Source organism: Echinops telfairi, unplaced genomic scaffold (genome assembly GCF_000313985.2).
Source record: "Echinops telfairi isolate 266 unplaced genomic scaffold, ASM31398v2 ScPeMD7_53;HRSCAF=182, whole genome shotgun sequence".
NCBI lineage: Eukaryota > Metazoa > Chordata > Mammalia > Afrosoricida > Tenrecidae > Echinops > Echinops telfairi.
This window is the reverse complement of record NW_022103951.1, coordinates 9766522-9793114: the sequence shown is the minus strand read 5'-3', so window position 1 is coordinate 9793114 and position 26593 is coordinate 9766522. Positions and strand designations below refer to the sequence as shown.

Below are 26593 nucleotides of genomic sequence, written 5' to 3'. Positions count from 1 at the left end.
GGCGCCGCGCGCGCGCGCGCGCGCGCGCAGCCCAGTTTGTACTGGGAACGCACCCGCAGTCTTAGGCTTCCGAGACTTGGGCACGCGCGGCGAGGGCGGGGCGCGCGAGCCCGGGCTCCAGAACGAGCGTTCTCTCCTTATTGGCTCTTCCCAGCAGAGGGTGGGCGCAGAGGCGGGAACTGACAGGGCCTGGGGAGCCTCTCCATTGGCCTGAGGGGCTCGGCCGGGGCGGGGCAGTTAGCAAATTAGGCTGCGCATTTACGCCCCCCACCCCAGCCGGGTTCGGGGAGGGCGGGGGCGGAGGTTTCGATTAGTTGTCGCTGCTGCTGTGGAAGGTAAAGCGGCGACAGAGGTCTCTGGAGCTGAGGGATTCCCGGCTGCAAGTGAGGTCCACAGTGGGGTGAGTAGTCCTGCCGCCACCCGTCCGCCCAAGCCTCCTTGCCCCCTTATGGCCCCAAACCTACTCAGCTTCTCCGGAGCGACGGGACCCATCCGGTCCCCCGGCGGTTGCGAGAGTGGGCGACGGTGCTTGTCCCCCAGAAGGGGGCCCATGAGGCGAGGACGCCCCAGCCCCGAGCGGCGCCTCCTCACCTGCTGTCCTCGTGGGGAGGGCTTCCCCGGAGCGGGGCCGGGCCGGGCCGGGTTTGGGTGTGAAGCGAGCGGAGGGCGTGCGGCGGGCGGAGGTCTAGCCGCCCCGTGGGGCTCCCCTCAGCGGCGGGTCTGCGGCGTCCCCGCCCTGTCGTCCCGGAGGCGCCAGCGCCTCCAGGCTTGCTTGCTTCCAGGAAAGCCCCTTCCGGACAGCCCCGAGGGAAGACCTGCGGGCCGGGGTACCCGCCTGAAGTCCGAGGACGCCCGGGGCCCCATCAGGGACTGCCAGCCGCGGCCCTGGCCCCACTGACCTTGGCTGCCTGTGCACCCGGGGTGGTCCAGCGACCCTGCTGCCCACCCCGCAGCTCCCCCAGCCTTCCCTGAACAAGTTTTCACGCGTTGCTGTGAAGTTCAGGACCGACTTAGTGGGGAGATGCAGAAATCGCCACCACCACCCCTCAGACCTTCCTAGCCTTTGGACCTTTTTAGAAACGAAATCCTGGGCTTCGGAACCATCTCCCAGAATGAACAGGTCCTTCTCCCATTGATACGTTTTGTGCCCACGTTGGGAAGGGGGAAGGGACGGGATAACCTGCACATTTTTCAGTGCACAGGCAGGTCGTCCTTGAAGGTTTTTTTGCATTTGCTTCACTTGAGTGTTAAAAGCACAGATGCCTGACCTTAGAAGCTCCCGCTACAGTGAGGCTCCATGGAGGCTGTTATTTAAATAGTTGCAGATCAGTATGCTGTTAACACAATCTATTTTAATGAACTGAAATGTAAGCTGATTTCAGAAAGTATTGTTGACACAGAATAATTTCTTCCCGTGCATCTCAATGCGATTTGTTTGAACGTAATGGTTATGTAGGTAATGTGAAAGATGGCACCAATTAATTTGAGAGCTTTGACAGAGACGGGAGGCATAAATATGTATAGAACGGGATGATCATTTTAGGGAACATCTGCAGGAACGTTTCCGGCTTGTTCCTTTATTGCTGCAGGTTTACCAAAAAAAGACATCGTTACTGAGGCTGTTCGGCGTGATCTGTGAATGACATTTAGATGCAAATTAAAAAAAAATTATTTGAAGGGTTTTAAAATATTCGTAAAATGCAAGAGGCTAGGCGTTTTAGTTTTCTAGGGCTCCAATAACAGAAATACCACAAGTGGGTGGCTTTAACAAGCATGTTTATTTCCCCACAGTTGAGGAGACTAGAAGTCCACAACCAGGGTGCAGGCGCTAGGGGAAGGGTTTCTCACTCTGTTGGCTCTGGAGGAAGGTTCTTATTTCTGGGGCTTCTTGGTTCCTTGGTGAGCTCCCTATGTTGGCTGATATCCTAACCTGGTCTCTGGTTAGGATTGACCCAAGGCTCACCCAACACTAACCTCTTCTCATTACCATAACAAAGACGACCATTTTCCCAAATAGGATTAACCACTGGCATAGGGGTTAGGATTTGCAACCAATTGTTTTTGCTACTTCCTCCCCCAATTCAATCATGATATTCTACCCTTTGCCCCCCAACCCCACCCCACATGCACAATATATTCACCCTACTACTTTATCCCCCCAAATCTTAAATCAACTCTTAAGTCCAAAGTTTCATATTTGGCATCATCTAAATCAAACATAGGTGAGACTTTAAACAAATTCCACCTAGAGGCAGAATTCCTCTTTATTTGCGAGCCTGTGAAATCTAGAACATAAGTTATCTGTTTCCAACAGGCATTAGTGGAATTAGGTACAAGTTAGATATTTTCCTTTATAAACGGGAGGAAATGAAGAGAAAGGACTAACACGCACCTAGTGAGTCCAAAATCCAGCAGAACAAATTACACATTAACTCTCAAGCCTTGAAAATACTCCCGTGGTTTGAACCCACCATTTGCTCCACCCAAGAAAGATGAGGCTATCTGCTTCCAGTCTTCAGAATTGACAGGTAGACTGTGAGTTGGGTTTTACCATCTGGGCAGTGAGTCTCTAGACACGGTGCTGGCCCCGCCTTCTAGACTCTGGGTGTTAGCCCCTCAGCTCTGGGCTTCAATCCTGCCTTTCAGGCCCTCTGGGATGGTAGCACTCTTCCCTTGGGTTTAGGTGACTCTGTTATTTCTCCATATTTCCATCTGTGTGATGGCCACAGCCTTTCTCCCTAGCTGGTCTAGTTCTTTCCCTTGGGTCTGGCATCCCTGCCTGCCTCAGTTTGGGTGATAGCCCCATCCCCCGGGGGGCTTATCTTAACAGCAGCTCCATACTCCAGAACCAAGTTGTGGGGAGATACGGAAAATCTCATTTTTTGAAACCTAGGAGGCTTGTAGCCCTTTTAGATCCTGGATGTTGGGGCCTAGCCCTTTGAAATAAAAAAGGTCCTGCTTCCAGTGCTCCTTCCAACAGTTCTTCCCATCTCCCAGCTGCTTCAGGGATGGTCCTTTCCCTTTCTTGGAGGACAACAGATAGAACTCATTTGGCTTGTTTCCTGTCTGTAGAAAGAGGCAAACAACCTTCTTTCCTTTAGTCATTTCTCTGTCCCCTTCGGTCTATACTGATGGGTTTTTTGCTCTAGAGTTTCCAGTGAAGGTATTTTTTTTTGGGGGGGGGGGTTTGAGTTGGTTAGATCCATGAGTCACAGGCTTAATCTCTTTCACAAAAGATTGTGTAGCCACATCCTTGGTGAACGTTCTAATACAGATGATCTTAGTTTGTACTACAAAAAAATCCCAAATCTTTACGTTCTGTTCTCATTTTGTACAGTTCATTTTGCAGTCCATCTCTTTCCTCCCGAATCTTGTTATAAACGGCAAGGAGAAACTGTGAGACCCTAGAATATTTTGTTTAGAAATTGCACCAGCCAGATATGTGTGTGTGTGTATATATATGTGTGTGAGTGTGTGTGTGTGTGTATATATATATATATATATGTGTGTGTGTATGTGTGTATATATATATATATATATATATATATATCCACCACTTAACAAGCTCTGCCTTCCACCAAACTTTTTGTTGTTGTTGTTTTGTGACCCACTAAACTTTTAAACATAATTTACTTAAGTTCTTTTCCCTGGCATAAAAAGCATCAGTGTTCCTCTATTGTCCAACCACATATTCACCGTTTTCTTTTAAAGCCTCCCTAGAAGCAAAATTCATGTGTACATTTCTAGTAACATTCTCATACTGGCATCATATATGTATTTTCTAAGATGATAGGGACTTTCTCTATTGCTCTCCTAACTTTCTTCAGAGCCCTCATTAGAATTCCCCCAATCATCTCTTCAAGGCAAATTAGGCTTCTACTGTTGGCACTTTATAACTCCTCCAGCCTCTATCCATTACCTGATTCCCAAACTGCTTCCCCATTTGGGGTATCTGTAACAGCAACACCCTGACTTCTCAGCACCAAATTCTGTTTTCATTGTTCTTAGGTGCCATTGAGTCAGCTTTGGCTAATAGCAGCTCTATGGACAACAGAAAGAAAACACCACCTGGCCCTGCACCATCCTCACCACTGTTGTTCTATTGGAGTCCATTGTTGCAGCTGCTGTGTCAATCCATCTCCTTGAGAGTCTTACTCTTTTTCGATGATGCTCTGCTTTACCAAGCATAATGACCTTTCCTAGGGTTTGGTCCTTCCTTATAACATGTTCAAAATACGTGATATGATGTCTTATTATCTTCCCTTCTAAGGAGCATTCTGAGTGTACTTGTTCCAAGATGAATTTGTTCCTTGTGTTTTAGTCAAGTGCTGTTGTAACAGAAATAACACATGTGGGTGGCTTTAACAAACAAATTTTTTTTCAGTTTAGGAGTCTATTAATCCTAATTCAGAGCACTAGTTCTAGTGGAGGGTTTTCTCTTTGTTGGCTCTGGAAGAAGACTCTTGTCTCTTCCACTTCCACTTCCTGGATCCTTGGAGATCTCCATGTGTCTGGGGCATCCATCTTACCTGGTCTCTTTTTTCCACTTGCTTGTTTAATCTCTTTTATATCTCTAAAGAGATCATATCAAGACACTCCCCACACTAATCCTGTCTCAGAACAAAAGCAGGTCCTTCTCAAATGAGATTATACCCACAGGCATTGATACTAGGGTTATAACATTCATGATCTAGCCTATCAAACTAGGTTTACTTGTTCCTGTGTGTTGAGTGATGAAAGGGTGTGGGGTAGTATAACCTTATTTAACTACCCAATTATGGCTAATAATCATTTTTAGGAGTGACCTTTTTTTCGAGAATATGATAATTGAGTACCTAGCAAGCCTTTTCATTCTGATCGATATTAAAGGACTATTTTAGGTTTGAGTATTTTTGGCACTGACACTAGAGCAGGAGTAAGGAGGCCTGCAGCAGTTATTACCAGTTTGACACCACCAGTGGGTGTTTCTGTTGACAAAGGCAGAGAAGAGAAGAGAACATTAGGGAAGGATTTTTTTTTTTACTGGGGGCCTGGGGAGGAGTGAAGTGAGAGGGGAAGGAGCCAGAAGAGAAAGCTGTAGAACTAAAGCTTCCAGCACAGTGTATACTGAGCATTTCACAAGTACAAGGAAGCCTAATTAGAAAGAAAAGAAATTCCATTTGACTGTATTAAATAATAGATCTCCAAAAGAGGCATGCCAAATAGAGTTAATCATTTAACTTAAATAATCTACCATTTATGTAAGAGCCGTTGTAAAATCCTCAATTAGAGAGGGTAACAATTTTTTCTGAATTGAATTTTTAGCATAATTGGTGAAAAAAGGAACTGGATGCAAATATATATGTCAATTTATGAATTTTTTAATTCTCTTTTAATTCCATATTTTGCTGAACTTTTTGAAGTCCGTCTCCCTCTTGTGTGTATGTTTCTGTATGTGTATATGGGGAGAGAGGGTATTAGTTTAGTATTCTACCTTTATTTAGCATATTTCCTAAACCTAAATCTAAAAACAAAACTAAACTGGATATATTAAATATATATATAAATGCCATTGTCTAAAGATAATTGATTTTTTTTCCTTACTCATGATTTAGGAGCTTGTGGTGAAATTTTAAAAAATTGTTCTATTGCAGATTTAAAAATTTTACTTAAACAAGTTCCCGGGATTAAATCTGCCATTATTTTTATTGTCATTTTTCTTGGAGTTATTTAAACCAGAATGTGGCATCTACAGTATTCCCTGGGGCTTTAAAAGGAATGGCTTCCATGGAAAGAGCTTGCAGGGCCATCTCACATAGATGAACAATAGGAGGTCGACTGATTGCGAATCAGATATATATTCTTACAAGTTCCAAATAAGTTGCATGAGCTTCATTCTTATTTAACAAGAACCAGATTCTATGTGGTATCACTACTTTGTGGGTGCAGTATTATTATTATTACAAACTGAAATTCAGCAGTGGAGGGATTCCTTTAAACATGGCTCCTCCCCATGCCCCATCCTTTCTCCAGCACTGTGTCCAAGAATCTATGTGAGGTTCTTTCAACACTAGCTGCATTGTTGGAAATGACAGTGGCTTTTGTTGCAGGAAGTTAACCTCTCTTTGGGACTTACATTTAATCTACTTTGTAATAAAAAATTCAGTTATGTCTGAGAAATTGGCTATAGAAGATATGTAAAATAAGCAGGGAAAGTAAGTTTTCTTTAGCCTGTTAGAATTTCCTCTTCTTTCCCCTCCATTTTGATACTTTTGTTGGCTCTCTTTTTTATTTCTTCTAGATATTTGAAGGTATGCTCGCATATTACTTTATTTTTTGGCATTTAGTGGGATGATAGCACTTTTTTCATTTAACAAGTTGATGTCAGTTAATAATGGGGTATTTATGGGAAAATAATATATAACTTATCAAGGTTCGTGAGGAGGGAGGGTGGGCTGGGGAGGGAGGGGGGAAGAAATGATGAGCTGATATTGGGCTCAAGTGGGAAGAGAATACTTTGAAAATGATGATGGCGGCATATGTGCAAATGTACTCAACACATTGGAGGAATGTATGGATTGTGATAAGAGATGTAAGAGCCCCCAATAAAAGTATAAAAAAATAATAGGGCGAAGGCAGAACCGGGGTCATGATAGTGGTGCGGAGGAAGCATCCCTTTACAGGAGTAGAAATTCTCATCTTTCTCCTGGGAGTGGCTGGTGATGCAGTCCTTACAGTTGACAGCCCAACACGCAGCCACCTCATAACCAGACCTCCTTTCTGATCCACAAGCAAACCAAAAAGCCAAACTCACTGCCCTCAAGCCATGCCGACCCTCAAGGACAGGGCAGAACTGCCCCTTAACTTTCCAAGACAGTAACTGTTTACCGGAGTAGAAATCCTCATTTTCTCCCCAGGAATGGCTGGTAGTTTTGAACTGCTGAGCTTGCGAATCACAGACTAACAGGTAATCACTTTGCCAACGTGTGGGTCTGTTCTGACTCACAGAGACCAGATTTTTTGTAGACCTCATCATGACCACCTAACAGAACTTCAGGACTCTTTTCTTCCTCTCCTGGAATAGAGCTTGGGGTGGGGCGGTGAGGAGGATCCAGCAGTCCTGTGTTCTATCCTGGACCAGGAGCCCTAGTGGTGCAAAAAAAAAAATGGGGCATTTAAGAACAAATTCACATGCATAGCTTTAAAATATGAGGGGAAATCCTCTAGATAACCCTTACTGTTGGTACAAGAATAGAAAAAGTTGTTAGGTTAAGTTGGTGTCTGGGTACAAAAGGCAGCATACTCAGAATTGGACAACTTTAGATTCAAAAGTTGAATATTCTTGCAGGGTCAATTATTTTGGCAGCATTAAATTCCTGATAAATGAGTAGGTAGAATCCCAAAAGTTCTTTATCATCTGATGATGATGATTTCAGTTGGATAAAATATTTCAACTTATGAACATCAGCAGTTAAAAGATTAGGTTTAAAACTTCCAGTTTTCTCAATTAGCTTTCATTCTTAATCGCAACACTAGAACTCTTTTGTTGACGACGTACAATTTCAGTGTTTGAATTTTAAATGTTGACCATCTTTAGAATATTTCTTTATATACAGCATTTCACGAATGTCTGAATTACTCAAAGATCTGGTATCATTTCTCACTGTAGTTTGTACACTTCTCAATACTGAGATAGGGATTTAGGTGCAAGGTTGCCAGCAGGTAGGAAAACTGAGGGATAGCAACCTTTGACCTGCAGAGACTGATAACATTTAGACTGTTCAGATTTGGGAATTTAACAGAAAACCACTTGTTAGGAAAGGCCTACCTAGTCCATTCAGGTCTTTAAGATCAATTGTCAACAATGAATTAAACATTCCTTAGAAGTATTTTTGTATGAGATCTAATCAAGATAAATTTTGGAATTGGTCTTGGGCAGTCTTCAAGAAATTGTAATCTTCTATTTATTGAGCCTTACTGAATACCAGATACTGTGATAAATGGTTTATTTCCACACATATATTCTCACTAATATCTCTGTGAGCTAGGTATTTTTTAATCTGCCCAGGCTACCTTGCTAGTAATCAGCAGAGGCCAAATTTCAGTTCAAACCGGTCTGACCTGAACCTGTGCTCTTCAGAGCCATGTTGTTGGCTTCCCTTTCTGAACAGGATTCCCCAGACATATTTTGAGCTTCATGCCCTGGGGTGGTCCTGAAGGTCCAAACATGCCTCCTGGAGTTCACAGGGCTGCTCTGGCCTCTAATCACCTGGGATTCTGGAGTCAGGTGCAGCTGGATGGGGCAAAGTGCTATTGGATAGGACAACCGGAAGCACAGACTTTTCTAATTAGTACTGCTGTTTCATAAATGAAGGTTGTTCATAATCATTTATACCCCTAAATGAGGTCTCTGCTTCTAATTAACCACTTGGTAGTTGTGTCTATATGTGCCATTACTACTTTTGACTGCCTTTGATTAAATTTGCTACAGTAATAAAGACTATGAGGGTACTCCTTGAATTCAATTTTGTGCTTTAGATGTACTCTTGAAATAAATTGGCAGCCATTACAATTTCATATAGCTATCTCTTCAGTAAGTGTAAAGACTTCAGTGAAATAAAATCTAGGGATGAAGCCTGCAGAGATACTTTATCTCTTCTTAGAAGTTGGACCCTGATGAAAAATTTTCTATTCCAAGAATCGACGTTTTTGCTTCTTGAAAAGCCACTTGAGAATATTATTATTTAAAGTAAGACCTATTATTAGGCTAAAGGAACACGTAGAGGGGACTGTGTTTGGGAGAAAAAAAGTTAACCTCTTTTTCTATAATTGAGGAAAATCACATTCTTCTTAAAGTTACAAAATTCACTGACATAGCAACCCAATGGAACAGGGTAGAACTGTCCCTATGGGTTTCTGAGACTGTAACTCTTTACCTGTGTATTAAGCCTCATCTTTCTCTCTAAGAGTAGCTGGTGATTTCGAACTCCACATACTAACCTCGTGGTTAGGAGCCCGATGCATAACCCACTATACCACCAGGCGTCCACGGATGGATGAATAGAGAACCTCATGGGCCCAGGTCATCTTGGACAAAGCAGAACAGCTGCTCTACACAGGCCATAAGCAACCTTTTTTGGTGATTTCTTTAGAAAGTAAAGTTTTTTCATGTGCATTTTAACAGCTTTATTTTCTTAAAATGATTTTTATTGTGAACTGAGTGAATGTTTACAGAACATATCAGTTTTTTCATTCAACAATTCATACACATTCTGTTATTGATCATAATTCCCATAATGTAGAACCATGAATCCCACTGCTTCCCTGTGTTTCCTGTGTCTGTTCCTCCTTCTTTCCTAACCCTTCTGAATGTTGTTCTTTGGTAAATGATCTAACTGGTTGATTAGTCTAAGGAGTACTACTACTTCACTAGTGATACTGTTCCTTTTATAGACCTGTTTATTGTTTGGTTGAAAATAGAGCCATTAAGGTGAGTTCATTTCCATACCTGTAAGGTGACAGCAGACCATATAGTCTTGAGGGTTCCACCAGTCTCTATCTGACCCATAAACCAGTCATTTTTATTTAACAGCTTCATTCACATACAAAACCCAACCATTTAAAGTGCATAGTCCATGGTTGTTTTTTTTTTGTAATTTTCAGGATTTTGTAACCTTCACTACTACCCAGTTTTAGAACATTACCATCACCCTGGACAGATATCTCTTGCCTATTTGCAGTCCACTTAGACCCCTTTATCATCAGACACTGATAAACGAAATCATGCAGATCTTAATTCTCAGAACATTTTGCCTTTTCAAAAGTTTGTGCCTAAGCATAATATACAGCACAATTTAAAATTCAGTACTGCCAATGGTATAAATTAGCTTGTTCTTATCCTCTCAAGTTTATTTTGGCATAAAACACAAATGTCTTAGTGATAGGTTCAAAATGCAGGAAAATGAAATCAAAGTAAAAGAATTAGATATTTTATGCAAGAAAAAAGTTACTTTATGATTTAAGACCATGGGTAACATAATTGGTTTTCATGATTTTAAGCCAATAAACACTGTATATTCTCTTGGAGCTCTAATTACCTTTGGCAGAGTCATGTCTACTATGCATGCCATAGAGTATGCTTTACCAGTTTAGGTTTACAAACATTGTCTTTTTTTTTTTTTGCTTTGCGTTGACTGTTGTGGGATGTAGAAGCAGTTAGTGTGCAAGGCAGTGTGGCTGCTTTTCCCATGGTTGCATCGTTTTCTTCCTTTCTATCCACTATGCTGGGCTGGGAAGTAAGCCAACTTGGGTACTTTGAGTAGGTAGAGTTGTACAGCACAGGCAGACCTCCACTACTTGCTATGGTCTCCTTTGCTCGGTACTGTGTGTGTAAAGATGAGTACTGATGATAGGATAGCATTTGGGCACCCTTTCTTACTTCTTTGGAGGTATGCATTTAGAATGATTTTGGTTGGAAGTAAAATGTTTTGGAAATTGTATCTTCCACTCCTTTTAGATGAACATTTTTATATGCAAAGCAACCCTTACAAATCTCAAACAGGTAAATCAATAACTTTGTGTGTGGTAGCTTGTGTCTGGATTTTAATAGCACACGGGTTATACACACAAACTCTGGTCTTAAAAGTTTACTCTAAGTTTAATCATAATTGGTTTTAAATCAGTATCTCAGTGTTTTTTTGTTTTTGAACCGTGTAGCAGCTATGGTTGTATGATTCTGGTGTTAGTTTGGAAAACTAAGAGAGATGCCTGATATCAAATAGTAATATAAAAAGTCCTTTCTGACAATGTAACTTTTTTGACTGATAAGAAAACACTCATTTTGATAGTAAGAACAACTTTGGTAATAGAAATGATCAAAACCTATGGGATGAATACATTATATTTTTGGTTTTTAAAAACTGCCTTAAATTCTTTTAGTTAAGCTATAAATTTAGATAGGATCTCAATTGAGATTTTGTATGATGCCTAAAGATGAGCTTCTTGGCACTGTGATGTCATTATAATGATAAAATTAAACACACACAGATACTCACATAAGGTACATATGGCATATAAAAGTAGTGATAAGTAATAATTCAAGAATAACTTACTGACTTAGATTTGCCCCATTATCTGGACATTGGCCAAGACATTTCCTGATAAGTAGAACCCTCTGGAGATTATAGAGCTGGTTCAGGTGTGACATATCCTAGAATTTGCACAAACACCCAAACACACCCCACCCGGTTTTGACAGTGTTATGCGACTTAATAATTTTAATTGTAGTAATTATTGAAATTATTATTAGTAATATTATCACTAACATTTATGATTAGCAGTACAAAAGAAAAGAAAAAGGTTGATTTCCATTGCTACATTTTGTTCACTTTAACAATTAAAAAACTAATTTTGTATAAATTGGTTCTTCATACTTAATAAGTTATTTTTTAAATAAAATAACCTGTCCTGTACCCTTGGGATTTTCTATTTACCTATTTAGCAAATACTAATTGAGTGTGTGTCTATACTGTGTACCAGACAGTGCCAGAGGCTGGGTAGAGTGACATATGCAGTGCAGATCGTCCTTGTTGTCAGAGTTTGCATTCTTGAGAGGGATGTAGAGAGTTACAGGGCTATTGGGGTATATAATCTGGTAAAAGTGGAGAAATCTGCCTGTGGGGAAGGCATAAGATAGACCATCTTATGGAAGCGTAGACCTGAAGGATGAGAATATGTCGGGACAATAAGTTTTCCAGGTAGAAGGAATAGGAGATAGAGGAGGGTTTTTGTTGTTGTTGTGGGGGTGGGGGAACCTTTTCGAGAACTGAAAGAAGTCTTAAACTGCCTGGGAAGTAAAGGAGTAAGGAAGTGATAAAGCAGGAGCAGGTAGGGGCCTGCCATCTGCTGCCATTTTGAATTTGCCCTGCCACCTGGGAACCCATTAAAGGTTTGAAGCAGGGGTGTGATGTACTTCTCTCATATCATTAAAAGTTTTGCGACTGCTTCTTTGATGGTACTTAAAAAAATCGAAATTGCTTTTTAATTTTCTAAAAGTTCCTTTTCTCCTTTTTTAGTCCTTCACCATTCTCTTAACCTTATATAGGAATATGATTTCATTTTATAACAAGTTTCCTAACAATTTAGCTCTATTCATTATTAATTCTTTGCTGTTCCATCCCCCAAACAACTGTAGCATCACCTCCTCCAAAAACAAACAAACAAAAACCCTCATTTCCTTTGAAAGGTATATTTTGATGCAGCCTTTGATTTATCTCACTTTTGACCCAAGTTCTTGGCCTTTTTGGCAGGCACTCTTCTCTGCCTGCTCTATATGCTTTCCGTATTGCCTTCATCATTTCTGGGCCTGCTGATGGCAACTTGAAAAGTTTGCAGTGTTTTTTGTCATAACTCCCCCCCCCCCACTTTCTCTGTGGCCCAAGAGCATTCACTTTAAAAGAGTTGCCTCTTTTCAGATTTTAGCATTTGAAATTGAGGCTTTTGTGTTCATGGTTACTCTAGCATTCATCCTTGAGAGACTGTTCCTAGTTTAGGGTTGGTAAAGGAACATCCTAATTGCCTTTCTTTGCCTGACCTTGTGATAGGGTGATGGTTTGAGCATCTTGGAGTCTGTTATTCAGGCAACTAAAAGGTTGTCTGCGTCATGGGAGGCAATGGGATATGAAGAGAAATAGGGTTGTTCTGTCCTTATGGAGTTCATAACTAACAGAAGAGGAAGAAAACAATGACTAAAGTACAGAGCGATATGCACTTTTAGAGAGAAACACGGTGTTTCACTCTAGTCCTAAGGAGGTGCACTTGACAGAGATTGGAAAGGACTGGAAAGGAAATGATTCTGAGTGTTTGTGAAGAGTTTTACAAGAGACCAGATTATCAGGTGGAGGGCAGGGGATTTCAGGTAGAAGGTGTATGAAGAGACATGAATTGCATAATGGGCATAACAAGCTAGGAGAATTGTAAGGAATAATGTGGATTTATGTGGTGCATACCTTGATTTGATGATTATACGTTAGCTACAGGCTAGGATCTTAATTTTCTTTCTTTATGGCGTTCTTTTGACCTTTTTCCTGGTGCATTTTAACTTTTATCTGAGAATATATAAAGCAGGCACTTAAGCCAGGAGTTAGGGATAGAGATAGCTATAGATGGCTGCTGTTGCGTGGACTCTGACCTACGGCAGCAGAATGAAATGTGAAATGTTGCCCAGTTGGCTATCATCCTCATGATCACTGGTATGTTCAAGAACATTATTGACCAGGGGTCTCTCTTCCTTTTCTGTCCTTCTACTTCACCAAAGGTGATGTCTTCCCTCAGCATTTGATGTCTGCTAATGACTTGTGTTCCATAAGGTTGTTGATTTTTGGAAGTAGATCACCAGGCCTTTCTTCCTAGTCTGTCTTAGTCTGGACGGTCTATTGAAATTTATCTACCCTAGGTGACCTTGCTGGTATTTGAAATACTGGAGGCATAGTTTACAAGATCATAGCAACGCAAAAGCCACCACAGTATGGCAAACTGACAGATAAATGATGGTGAAATAAGAACATGCCTTGGAAAAAGAGGGTAATCAGATGATGTGTGTTTTCTACTGTAAGCTCTTGTTGTTGTTAGTTGCTGCTGCGTCAATTTTGACTTCTGGTGACCCAGGTGTTAGCTCTGTGGAGGTGTGAAATATTGACTTTGTATCCTCAGCATCTAGCACATTGCCTGGCATATAGAAAATGGATGATAACTCATTCTCTTATGAAAGGTGCCCGCTTTCTCCCCCTGTCTCCTCATGACACTTTCTTCCTCATTCAGTGGCTTCGATTTCAGGCTTCTACTATAGACATGGTTTTTCTGTGTCTACTTATTTGTCTAGGGCATCACTGTGTTTCAACTAGATCCTTGTTGGTATATGAATAGGTCCTAGTGACTCCCTTTAGAGCTCCTGAAGCTTTTTCTGCCAACATTTACCTTAGGGCAGATGAAGGGGAGGTCACAGTTGACAACTACAAGAGTGATATTTCTCTTGAGATTTTTCATGATTTATTGCATTAAGTCATTGAAATGGTATGTTCTATAATACTCATGATGACTGGTAAATTCATATGTATATTTGAGTATATCTGTATTGTACAATACTTGCCTTTTAGCAAAACGGACATTCTGTGAAGATGTTTATTTACCATATGGTTTTACATATTTCTAGAGTACTGTTTGTGTCGCTCAGACTAGGAAAACAATAAATAAATTAGTAAATAATACTAGCTACAACACATATCCCCCAAACTCACTGCCACTGAATCAATTCGAACTCATAGTGACCCTGTAGGACAAGTAGGGTTTCTGAGACTATAACTGTCAGAGTAGACAGCTTCATCTTTCTCCTATGGAGCAGTTGTTGGGTTTGAACTGGCCAGCATTTAACCTACTGCACTAGTAGTGCTCCTTCAGATCAGGAAGTGATTTAAAATATGTTACTATGTTGAAATCAAATATTTGCTTTACAAAAAGACCCTCTATAACCAAAGTTGACCTATGGTTACCATGGGTGAAGGAGGAAGAGTTTTTGCTTGGGGGGGGCATTGAATTTTTTTTAATGGTGGTATAATAATTTGGAAAAGGATATCAAAAATGGTTATAGAACATGGAGATTATAATCAGTGGCACTGAATTATACATGTAGAAGTTGCTAAATTGAAAAATGCTTTGTTGTGTACATTTTCGCCACAATTAAAAAATAGTTACACTAACAATAAGTACAAGGAAGAAGGAAATATTCTAAAATTGATTATAGTAATGATTGTACAACTCTTCTGGATATTATAGAATTATTAAATTATGATATGTGGATGAAGTGCCAATAAAATAGTTTTTAAAAATATCAAAATAAAAAAATATATAGCCCCTTTAAAAAATGACCCTCTAGATGCCATAAATAATACAATAAATAATAAATGATAGTTGTAACGTCCAAAAAAAATCAATAAAATAAATAAAACTTAAAGCAAAAAAAAAAATGACCCTCTAACCTAATACCGGGGGTTTAAGTGGAGAGAAAATGTTTTGAGAATGATGAGGGCAATGAATGTACAAATGCGCTTTACACAATTGATGTGTGTATGGATTGTGATAAGAGTAGTATGAGCCCCTAATAAAATGATTTAAAAAAAAAAGAAAATTCCACAAGACATGCAATATAAATTAAAAAAAAAAATGACCCTCTACAGATGCAGTGAATTTAACAAATAATCTACGACAATAGCTGGTTAGTTAAAGTGAGGTTTTAAAAGCATGCTGTAGTAAGAGTAGATTTTTATTATTTTAGATTGTTCAGTATCTTAAATATTTTCTCTACATTTTAGTAATGTTCCATATTTGGGGTCTTACTTTACAAGAAAACTCACATCCCCAGGATCTTTTCCATCTAGAATACAGCTTTGTGACCCAAGATTCACGAGGAATTTACACAGAGTGAGATTTGTTTACAGAAGTGAGAATTGTCAGGTCACAATCATGTGTAGTTGAATAAATGGACTAGTAGTGTTCGTGGTGACACATATTTGGTTTTCAAGTAGGGACAAAAGCAGAGCTTACAGAATTTAGTCCTGAATATTGAAGGTGCGAAATGATGGGTAGTATTTTATCTCTCTTTATATTCTCTGGTCATTTGGGATTTTTGCTTTGCTATTTTATATTTATTTGGGTATTTATCATTCATTATCTTTTCAAATATTTCCTCTGCCCTCTTTTCTCTTTTCTTTTTGTGAATCCATTTACTAGTATGTTAGAACCTTTGATATTGTTCCACAGGTCTTGAGTGTTAAGTTTTTTGGGTCTTTTTCACTCCCCCCGAGTCATTTCTGAGTCAATTGCTCAGAAATGGGCAGTGTTTTGTTCTGTTGTGCATAAGGTGGCGATGGGTCAACATTGAATCAATGGCACCCAACGATGGTGATGACAACAACAATATGCTCAATTTCTTCATCATTAACTTTAGTGGTTAGAGTGTAAATTTGAATAATAGTTGTATTAACTGATTTCCTTGTATGCATATAGATATTATCCTATTACAGATGGCATTGCACTTCAAGATATATCTTGAAATGTTCTTTTTGATGAAGAATGTGCTGATATTCCTCTTGAATTTGTCATTCCTATCATAGTAAATCATATGATTGTATGATTCAAAATGGCCAATACCAGTCCATGTCAGTTCACTAATGCTTAAGATATCAATCATTATGTGTTCAATTTCATTTATGATCACTTCTAACTTTTCTGGATTCATATTTCATCCATTCCACATTCCTATTCTTAATAAATGTTTGTACTTGTTTCTTCTAATTTTAAGTCATGCCCCAATCAGCAAATAAGCAAATGAAGGTCCTGAAAGTTGTCCTCTACCCTTATCATTATGGTTGACTCTACGTTCCTCAGTTGTATTTTGAGTGCCTTCTGCCCACAGGGCTCATGTATCTGACAGTGCTCCACTGGCTGTTATTCATAAGGTTTTCAGTGGCAAATCCTTCAGTAGTAGACATCTTCATAGTCTGTAAGATCTGGTAGAGTGTTAGTCTGGGTAGACTAGAAAAACAAAAGAAAGAAATTTATATACAAGAGCAATTGAACATTGAGAAAACATCTCAGCTCAAGTCCATAAGTTTGATATTAGCCCATATGTCCGATACCAATCTATAAAGTCCTCTTCAGACTCAGGAAACACATGCAATGATGCCGAATGTAGAAGATCACAGGCCAGTGGGTATAACGTCTTCAGATCCAGTGTCATTGGAAACATCTCAGTGCTGGCAGGGGTCTCTGCATCAGGGTGGGTCCATGTGTCTTGTTAGCTACTCTGTCTCCCAGGGTGTGAGCAGAGAGTCTCCCACCTCCAAGGAGGAAATAACAGATTTCCCAGAATTCTCAGGAGAAGGCCATGCCTACACAGAAGCCTCATTGGCTATGATCTGATTGACAGACTAGCCTCCACCCCTTCACTCATAGTCCTCTCAAATTGACAATTACATAACTACCATAGCTAGTATTGAAATACTGGTGACACAGAAGCATCACAGTATGACACACTGACAGACAAGTGGTGGATATTATTTATAGTTATTTTAAACCTTCTTCTAGACATTACTGACATCTGTTTGGTTCTATATCTGATACTTCTGAGCGTTTTGTCTTTTCTGAGTGATGTTTTTTCTTTTGTATTTTTCTTGTAATTTTTATGTTGCAAATCTGACTTGTAGAAAATTAGAGATCAAGGTAAGTGATTTTTATATCCGTAAATAGGTGTCTCCTCCCCTCTGGTAAGCCTTTACTGCAGGAATCTGAGTAGTTAGTAGTTGGTCTGTGTTCAAGTGACTAGAGTGAGAATTAGTTTACCAGAACAGTGCCTGTTCCATTTTCAGTTTCACCTCTTCCCTTTCAACTGTGCTCTTATTCTTTCCCTGTCCCTCTCACAGCAGTAGTCTCCTTTTAATTGTTTTGGAAATTGGTTAGATTATAGATGGTGAGTGGTGGTAGGATATGATCTCTGTTGTTCTGATTAAGTCTCATTTTAGACTGTGTTTATTCAGTGTATAATTCTACCTCTCTCATCCGAGAAGCGGGTCCAGCTTCTCCCACAGTTGTGTTTTTACTAGTATCTCAGGAGTAGATGTGCTTGTTGTTTTATCTCCCAACAATTAGGGCTTTTCTGATATTATGGAGATGGGAGAATACCTGGACGAGAGTTTCTTGACTATACTGAAATAGTTACTTATCCTTATGTTTACATCACAGAGGGCAGTCTCTCAGGCTCCTGCTTCTTTGTGAGTGCCTTGTAGGGCTGGTGGAGAAAGATGCTGTGGAAGTTTGGGGACTCCCCAATTTCTGTGACCCACAAATAATTTTACATCATTTCCAGGCTTTCACTAGTTTCTTGGCTTTCACCAGTTTGTCATCTATTTTAACGGAGTCCCCCTTATTGGTGTCCAGTAGCCGTCTACCTCACTTGAGCTCATGGTTGTCTCTTTTCTCCCTGCAGTCATTGTTTCTCATGAGAAATTTTTTTGAGCTGGTTGGTTGCTCTGTGTTTAAAGAACGTTTTAAATGTTCAATAAGTCCAGTTCTTTTTTGTTGTAAGGGGAGCAGTGATGTTTTTTCCAGTTACCTTGTGCTGGGAATAAGATTGTTACTCTTAAAATTTAGCATGTACATTCAGCTAATTTCAAACTTAATTGTTATTTCTTTCCTCTTTCATAAGGCATCGATTTCAGATTGGTTTAACCTCTTAACTTCCATCCTCTCTTCCAGGTTAACATTATTTATGTTATGCTGTAGTTGTGCTTTGTTCAAGCCTCATTAGTTGTTGTTAGGTGTGCCCGCAAGGAGATTTTGACTCATAGCAACCCCATGAGACAGAGTTGAACTACCCTAGAGGATTTCCTAGGGTGTAATCTTTCCAGCTTAATGTCTTCCAGGGACTGGTCTCTCCTGATAATATGTCCAAAGTACCCGAGACTGTCTCACCATCCTCACTTCTAAGCATGCTGGCTGCACTTCTTCCAACACAAAGTTGATCACTCTTCCTACAGGCCATGGCATATTTAATATTCTTCACCAGCACCATAATTCAAAGGCATATTTAAAATTTTTTTCTTCTTATTGTCTAGCTTTTGCTTGCATATAAGGTGATTGAAAATACCATGATTTGGCTCAGGTACACCTTAGCCTTAAAGTGACATCTTTGCTTTTTAACACCTTAACGCGATCTTTTGTAGCATATTTGGCCAGTGCAAATCTGAGAAAGACCCTTAACAAGATAGATTGACATAATGGTTGCAATATGGGCTCAGCCAACAACTGTGAGGATAGTTCAGGACTAGGCAGTGTTTCATTCTGCTATGAGTTGCAATTTGTTGCACCTAACAGCAATCATCTTTAGGGATGCAGATCAAAAGATTGTAAGGTTTGGACTGGCAACCATTTGGTTAGCAGTGGAGCACTTAACCATTGCACCACTAGGGATCCTTTTAGGCAACCTGAAGCCCATGAAAAACAGTATTTACCTACCGAAATGTTCTTCAAATTTCTTTGCTTGCCTTTCCTACTCATTCCATCGTTTCCTTCTGGATTCAGTTTTCTTCTTTATAAAGAGTGTTCTTAAGTAGTTCTTTCAGCAAAGACCCGTTAATAGTAAATTTTCTTGGTTATGGTATGTCTGCAAGTGTCTATTTTGTTCTTTCTCTTTAATGATTGTTGAACTGGGTACAGAATTGTAGGTTGATAATTGTTTTCCTTCAGTACTTTGATAATGTTATTCTCTTGTGCTTTGGCAAGTCTTGTTTGTTAATGAGAAGTCTGTAGTCAGGTCAGTTGTAATTTCTTTGAAGGTAATTATATTTTCTCTTGGCCTACTTTTAGGACTTTTCCCTTTTTTGGTGTTTCTACTATTTCTTTGTGATATGTGTAGGTGTGTATTTGTTTTTATTTATTCCACTTTTATTTGGTACGTACACTCAATCTGTTCCAGAAGGCATGAACCCAAAGATTCCCATCAATGACAAATGCAAAGCCATCCAAAGAAGTGTCCTGCAATTTTTCAAATATTGGAAACCATGCAAAGAAACAATAAAAAACTTGGAGAGGGAGATAAGACAAATAGGAGGTCTCTTAAAAAAACTATAGATAATAAAACAATCCCAAGGATAGAGGCTTGGCCATAACTATATTTAAACTGTTTGCTAAAAGGAAAGACAAGAAAACAGCATTATAAAAATTGAAAGCCAGCTTTTAAAGAGAACAAATTCTAAGATTTAAATACAGTCGATTTGTTTTGGTGAAAACCCACAATTAGTAGGTTAATAGACAGTTGTTAGGTTATTAGGTACCATGGATTCGTTCCAACGTACTGATCCTGTGTCCATCAGAATGAAACACTGCTAGGTCTTGCACCGTCCTTGCAATCATTACTGTGTTTGAGTCCATTATTTCAGCTACTATGTCACTCCATCTCTTTCAGGGCCTAAGTCCTTTTGACTGACCCTTTACCAAGTGTGATGTTCTTCTTCAGGAATTGGTCCCTTCTGATGTCATATCCAAAGTGTGTAAGGAGAATCCTGGTGGTACGTCTTCTAACACAGATTTGGTTGTTCTTCCGGCAATCCATGGCACATTTAATATTCTTCATCAACACCATTATTCAAGGCAATTCTTCTTATCATATCAATTCTTCTTCAGTCTTCTTTATTCATTGTCTAGCTTCCACATGCATATGAGGCAGTTGAAAATACTGTGGCTTGTATCAGACACACCATAGTTTTCAAAGTGACATTTTTGCTTTATCAAGACCTTCCAAGAGATCTTTTGGAGCAGATTTGCCCAATGCAAATAATTTGATTTCCTGAGTGCTGCTTCCACGGGCATTGATGTGAATCTGTGTAAAATGAAATACTTAACAACCCTAATATTTCACTGTAAAATGCTTATTGGTTCAGTTGTGAGGCATTTTGCTTTATGTTGAGGTGTGTGTTAGCCTGGGTAGACTAGAGAAACAAATTCATAGACACTTGTATGTGCATAAAAAAGAGCTTTATATACAAGAGCAATTAAATATTGAGAAAACGTCCCAGCCCAGTCCAGATCAAGTCCATAAGTCCAATATTAACCCATATGTCCGATAGTAATCTTTAAATTCCTCTTTGGACTCATGAAACACATGCTATGATGACGAATGTAGGAAGATCACAGGCCAGTGGTTGGGAAGTCTTGTGGATCCAGTGGTGGTAGAGGAATCTCAGCGCTGGCAGGGGTCTCCACTTGGCTCCTTCAGCTCCAGGGCTCTAGCATAGCTCCATGTGTCTTGTTAGCAAGCATGCCTCTCAGGGAGTGAGCCTGTGTCCCGCCTCCAGCGAGCTATTTATTTCCTTAGCGCTTCCAAATAAGGTCATGAAGCTGCGACCTGATTGACAGGCTAAACTCCACCTCTTCACTCTTAAGTCTCAACATGACAACAGATTATGTAACTACCACAAGGTATAATCCACACGAAAGGCTATAGTCTTTGATCTTCATCAGTAAGTGCTTCAAGTCCTCTTCACTTTCAGCAAGCATGGCTGTATTAGCTGTATATTGCCAGTTTTAATGACCCTTCCTTCAATCTTGATACCATGCTCTTCTTCATATAGCTCTTCTTGGATATATGCTCAGTGCACAGATTGAAAAGTAGAGGTAAAGGACAAAAATCTGACATACACTTTTCCTTCCAGATTTTGAACCATGAAATATTCCCTTGTTCTGTTTGAATGACTGCATCTTGGTCTATTTACAGATTCTGCATAAGCAGAATTAATTATGTTCTGGAATTCCCTTTCTTCATAGTGTTATCCATAATTTGATATGATCCTCACTTGAATGCCTTTGCATGGTCCGTAAAACACAAAACTTTCTGTTCTTCTTTGCTTTCCGCCAGATCCAGCTGACATCAGGAATTATATCCCTCATTCTGAGTCCCTTTCTGAATCGGACTTGAATTTCAGGCAGTTGCCTGTTCAACTTTTTTTTTTTACTCCTTTGTTTCTCACTTCCCATTTTCTTTTTCTGGAAGTTCTTATCCTAGACAACTTTACCTGAACCACATGTCCATGCTTCTCCTACATACCAAACCATCTCCCCTTCTCATGTGAACTTCCTTTTTCCATTTCTCATTCACTTCTCCAGCTATTTAAACGATTTAAATTTAAACTATTTAAACGATTAAAACTATTGATATCTTATTTCCCACCCCTATTACTGCTTAAACAGTTTGTGCTAAGATTGCTTGTGACTTCTTATGTACTGAATCCAGTGTACTCACGTAGTCCCAAATTTATTTGATATTTCTGTTACACCTGACATTGTTAATCACCGTGTCATTGAAACTGTGCATTCCCTTGGCATCATTGTTCTCTGTGTCCCGCTCTGATGCTTCTTTCCCTGTATCCTTTCTGGATTCTTCTTGATCTACTCACTGTACACACTGCTTTTGACCTGGGTTATGGTCTCTGCAAAATATCAATAATACCTAGGGTTTCATTTCCACATATATACAGATGTTTGTTTGCTTTTTCCTCCCCAGATGATTCCCAACGAGCTTCAGATTCATTCTTAATAACTTACTGGAAATCTACACGAACTTGTGTGAATATCTCACAACTACCTTACACATAGAATGTGTAATATGAAATGCATCATTTTTCCCTTCAACTTGTACCTCCTTCTTAATTAAGAAAAAGAAAAGAAAACGTCTCTGTTAATGGTTCTACTATCTATCCAGGTACCCATGGTAGACAGTTGGGTCTTACCCAACTCAAATATATCACCTACTGTTGTCAGTGTGATGTGATTTGAACATATCTCTGACCTGCTTGAAATACTATAGTGGTGCTCCCTTGAAAACAGGAAAAACAAAAGGTGAGGAGAAAGTCTGACTTTCTTGATATGGCCTTCTTGGATATGGTTTCTACCTACCTACCTACCTACTTACCTACCTACCTACCTACCTACCTACCTCTCTAGCCTCACATCCTTTCCTCATTTGCCTCAAAACTATAAGCACCAGCATATATGCTTCTTCTTTTAAACTTTCTGTCTGCTCTTTTGTCATGAATATAATTTCTTTCGCCTGTAGAGGATGTAAGTCACTTGGCTTCCAGGTTGTGCTACCTTGCTCCATTTCTCTGGCCTCAACTTTATTGAGGACATCTTTTGAGTCTGAATCATCATTTTAGAGCGCCAAGTCTGGGCTACCATCAGAAAGAGGTTGGGTGAGAGATACTGGCAAAGGTGGGTCATAGCTCTTCAATTTACATCGCTTATTATTAGCCATTTTCTTTCGCAGCCCGTTACATGTAATTTTATCATCACCTCAGATTCTGCTGGGAAAATTTATCCTTTTGGGGTTCATCTATTATATGCCCACAAGAAGTTGTGAGTTCTTCAGCTTTATTGGATTCTACCATAAACTTGATTTTAATTCGTTTTATACCTATTCCCATCAAGTTGAATTTTAACTCATCAGGACCCTATAGGATAGAGTAGAATGGCCCCATAGGGTTCCCAAGGATATAAATCTTTATGGAAGATGACTGCCAGAACTTTTTTCTGTGGAGTGAGTGGTGAGCTCAAACCACAGACTTGTGGGTTGGCAAGTGAGACTTTAACCATGGCCCCACCCAATCTCTGTCCTTGTTTCATAGTTGCTTGAATTCCTTGCAGCTCAATCTGCTGGGAGCACCTCCAGGATTCCCAGCGCTGCCCTGGATTTATTTTTATGTTTCTTTTCCTTATTTCAGTGGGTTTTGGTGTGGGAGGAAAGGTAAATAAGTATGTTTGGTCAGCCATTTTAAGACAGAGCCTCAGGGCCTTGCACCTCATGTGGTTCCTCCTTTGTCTGTATCCTAGGCATCAAGGCAAAGTAAGTATAATCCTTGCGTACATTTTTAATTTTTTTAGCATATGGTCTTTATATCCCCCATGAGAAGCCTTGGGAGTGCTGATAGATGATGCAGATGGGAGTGTGCCACACCTATGAACAGTGTAGAGGAAACACTCCTGGTTTGCCTTAAAAAAAGGTTGCTAGTTAAATACTTTTTATTATATTGGATATTCTAGCTAGATGCTTTCTTCTTTTTGTTTTGTTTGGGTCTGGAAATTACTGTACAATTGAAATTTCATAAATTTGCATATTGGCATTTATGTTTTTATAGTTTTTTCAGATTAATAGAGATTTTAAAAAATACTCTTGTATAGGGTTCACTTGATTCCTTATTACTGTTATTTTTTATTCTTTCCTTTTCATATGAAATAAGTAAACAGTGACAAATATAAGCTATACTTCTCATTGTTTTGGTGTTAGATTGTTTTATAATTATTCTTGAAAAATGAAAAAAATAACACCAAAAAACCCAATCCTGGTTTTGTAATTAACAATACACAAATTATAAGGTTGGTGGGTGTGAAAACTATCTGAGATAATGCAGGTGAAGTGCCTAACACAGCACATAATAGACAACAGTAAACAGTTATTCTTGTTTGTTTTTCTCCTTGGTCAGAGTATTAAAATAGCCATGATACACCATACCTCAGAGGGAAAAAGAAAACAAATATCTTAATTGTTCAATGAAGGGTAATATGCCAAATACTTGGAGGGAAACAGAGATGTTTCCTATCCAGGGATACACATTAGGCTACTCTACATATTTTTATATTTCTCAGTGGTTTTTGTACATGCTGTTCTGAAAATCTTTCCATTTCAAAACTGTTGTTATTTTGTTGGTGCATAGAATACTTTAAAAGTTGGTGTGTGCAATGCCGAGAATTACTTAGTGTAGCTCTTCTACCCATAGCCTTTGTTACTCCCACCAAATGACCTTCATTTTCCTGATGGGCAAGAAGGTGGGGGAAGATATTGATTAGATTGTATGACTCAGCTGTAAGGATTGTTAATGCGGTAATTGTGATTGTCATCCTTTTGTGTATAAAAAGAACCATCTTAGAAGCTGGAAGAGAGGATCTCACTACCAGCAGGAGAGAAGAGTTGGTAGTGTAGCATGTCATTTGAGTCCTGAGATTACTGTACAGTGAACCTTCTTGAACCAGGAGACACCCTTGACACCAGAGCAGCAGCAACAGAGCCAAGAGACAGAGACAGCACCAAAGCATGAGACAGAGTAGTGGACTTCCCAGCCCACAGAGCAAGTCAAGTGGAATGCCTTCGGGCAGGTGGCTGGCTTGTGCATTGGGTTCTTCTGGGTACTTAAGTGGGGGAGATGTGGAGCTGGAGTTGAGTGTCTTTGAGCATTTACTGGTAGCCCTAAAAGAGCTTTGTGACGCTGCCTGAGCAGGGCAAAGGCCAAGTCAAGTGGGTGATGATCAGAGAGAGGCCTGCCTGCGGGCATTGCAAAGAAGAAACTGTCTTGACTGAACCTTTCTCATCTGAACTGTAACCTGTTAACTTCCCTAAAAACTCATAATCATGAATATTGTTTGTGGCCATTGCAAGGATTTATCAAATCCAATAGAGAAAGTAGAGAAATAATGGAAGTGTGTTGTTTCCTTCCATCTCCACGAAGATCCTTATTAGGTCTATGTTATAGCTAGAGCCTTCGAAGGTGATCTACTCAGTTTCTGACAGGGAAAATCTAGCAGTGAATATTTTGTTATGTTGCAGAATGCTAACCATTGTAGTTCAAGCCTCTGTAGGTATTGAATAAATATTTGCTGAATGAATAGGTAATCTTGTATAAAATCAATATATTAAACCCATAGCTAAACCATCTTTATCATTCCCCTTTTATATTTTATGCTGCTAAAGTCTGGTTAAAATTAGCATTAAAATTCAATGGTTCAGACTGGAAGTTGGGAGAAAGATGCCCAGGTTGTTTTAGTCACAATGAGACAAGATAGGAGATTTGTGTGTGCATACTGATTGTATTTGCCAAGTGGAGTGTTTTGTCCTGGTACTCATTCTTTGTCAGACCTCCTTCCTGATTCCTCTAAAAAAAAAAAAGTTTGGAATCATAGTAAATAGTCTATTTTGTTGCTTTCTAAAGTGGCTGTGCTCTTGATGGTCAGTTCGGCCATTTTAATCTCTAGTACGGTAGTAAAATCAGCAATTATAACAAGGCTCAGACTGGAGGGGAAATCTTTTAGATGGATGAGCTAGCAAAATTATCATGGATTAAGTATTGATAACTCAGAGGCTTTTTTTCTGTTTAGCTTTTCATAGTTGGTTGGCTTGGATACTGTGAAAATTGATACAAATGGATCAAACCTCAGAAAAGACTGCCAGTGGGACATCACTGTGTCTACTGTGGAGAGCAGTACTAACCATTGCCTTCCCTCTGCACAGACTAAACACTCCATCTAGTCTGAAACTTGCTAAATTCACTGCTGTTTAAAGTTTAATGAATAGACAGGTCTGTTCCTCACGCCTTGGTTTTCCAAGTTTTTTAGTTACTCAGAATGTATTCAGTGAAGCTTACAAACAACTGTTGTAAGATAAAGTCATAGTTAAACAGGGCCATGAGGGTTTGAAATAAACCTCAATTTGATTTGGGGTTTGACTCTTCCTAGGTGTGTGGCCCAGGGACAAGGTATTTAATGACACTAGGACCATTCTTATCTTTTTTAAAAATATTTTTTATTGGGGGCTCATACAACTCATCACAATCCATACATACATCAATTGTATAAAGCACATTTGTACATTTGTAAATTTGTTACTTTCATTATTCTTTTTTAAAAATTATTTTATTGAGGGCTTGTACAATTCTTATCACAGTCCATACATCCATCCATTGAGTCACGCACATATGTACACCTGTTGCCCTCATCAATCTCAAAACATTTGCCCTTTACTTTAGCCCTTGATATCATTTGCTCATTTTCCCCCTCCCTCCCTTCTCCCCCCTCCCTCCTGAACCCTTCATAATTCATAAATTATTATAGTTTGGTCATAAGTTACACTGTCCGACGTCTCCCTTTGCCCTCTTCTTTGCTGTCCATCCCCCAGGCAATACTTAGATTCTTGTAACTGGTTCCCCCCTTCCACCCCACATTCCCTTCACCCTCCAGGCATCGC

At 39.6% G+C, this 26593-nt stretch overlaps 1 protein-coding gene across 1 annotated transcript in view; it reads left to right on the top strand.

Moving 5' to 3' along the window:
- The first annotated feature begins 323 nt into the window (after positions 1-323).
- CDKL5 (cyclin dependent kinase like 5) overlaps positions 324-26593 on the top strand; it is a 194305-nt gene continuing 168035 nt past the window's right edge. The window contains exon 1 of the mRNA XM_004709935.2: positions 324-400. The gene's annotated coding sequence lies outside the window, so the exon portion shown is untranslated. The remainder of the gene's footprint in view (positions 401-26593) is intronic.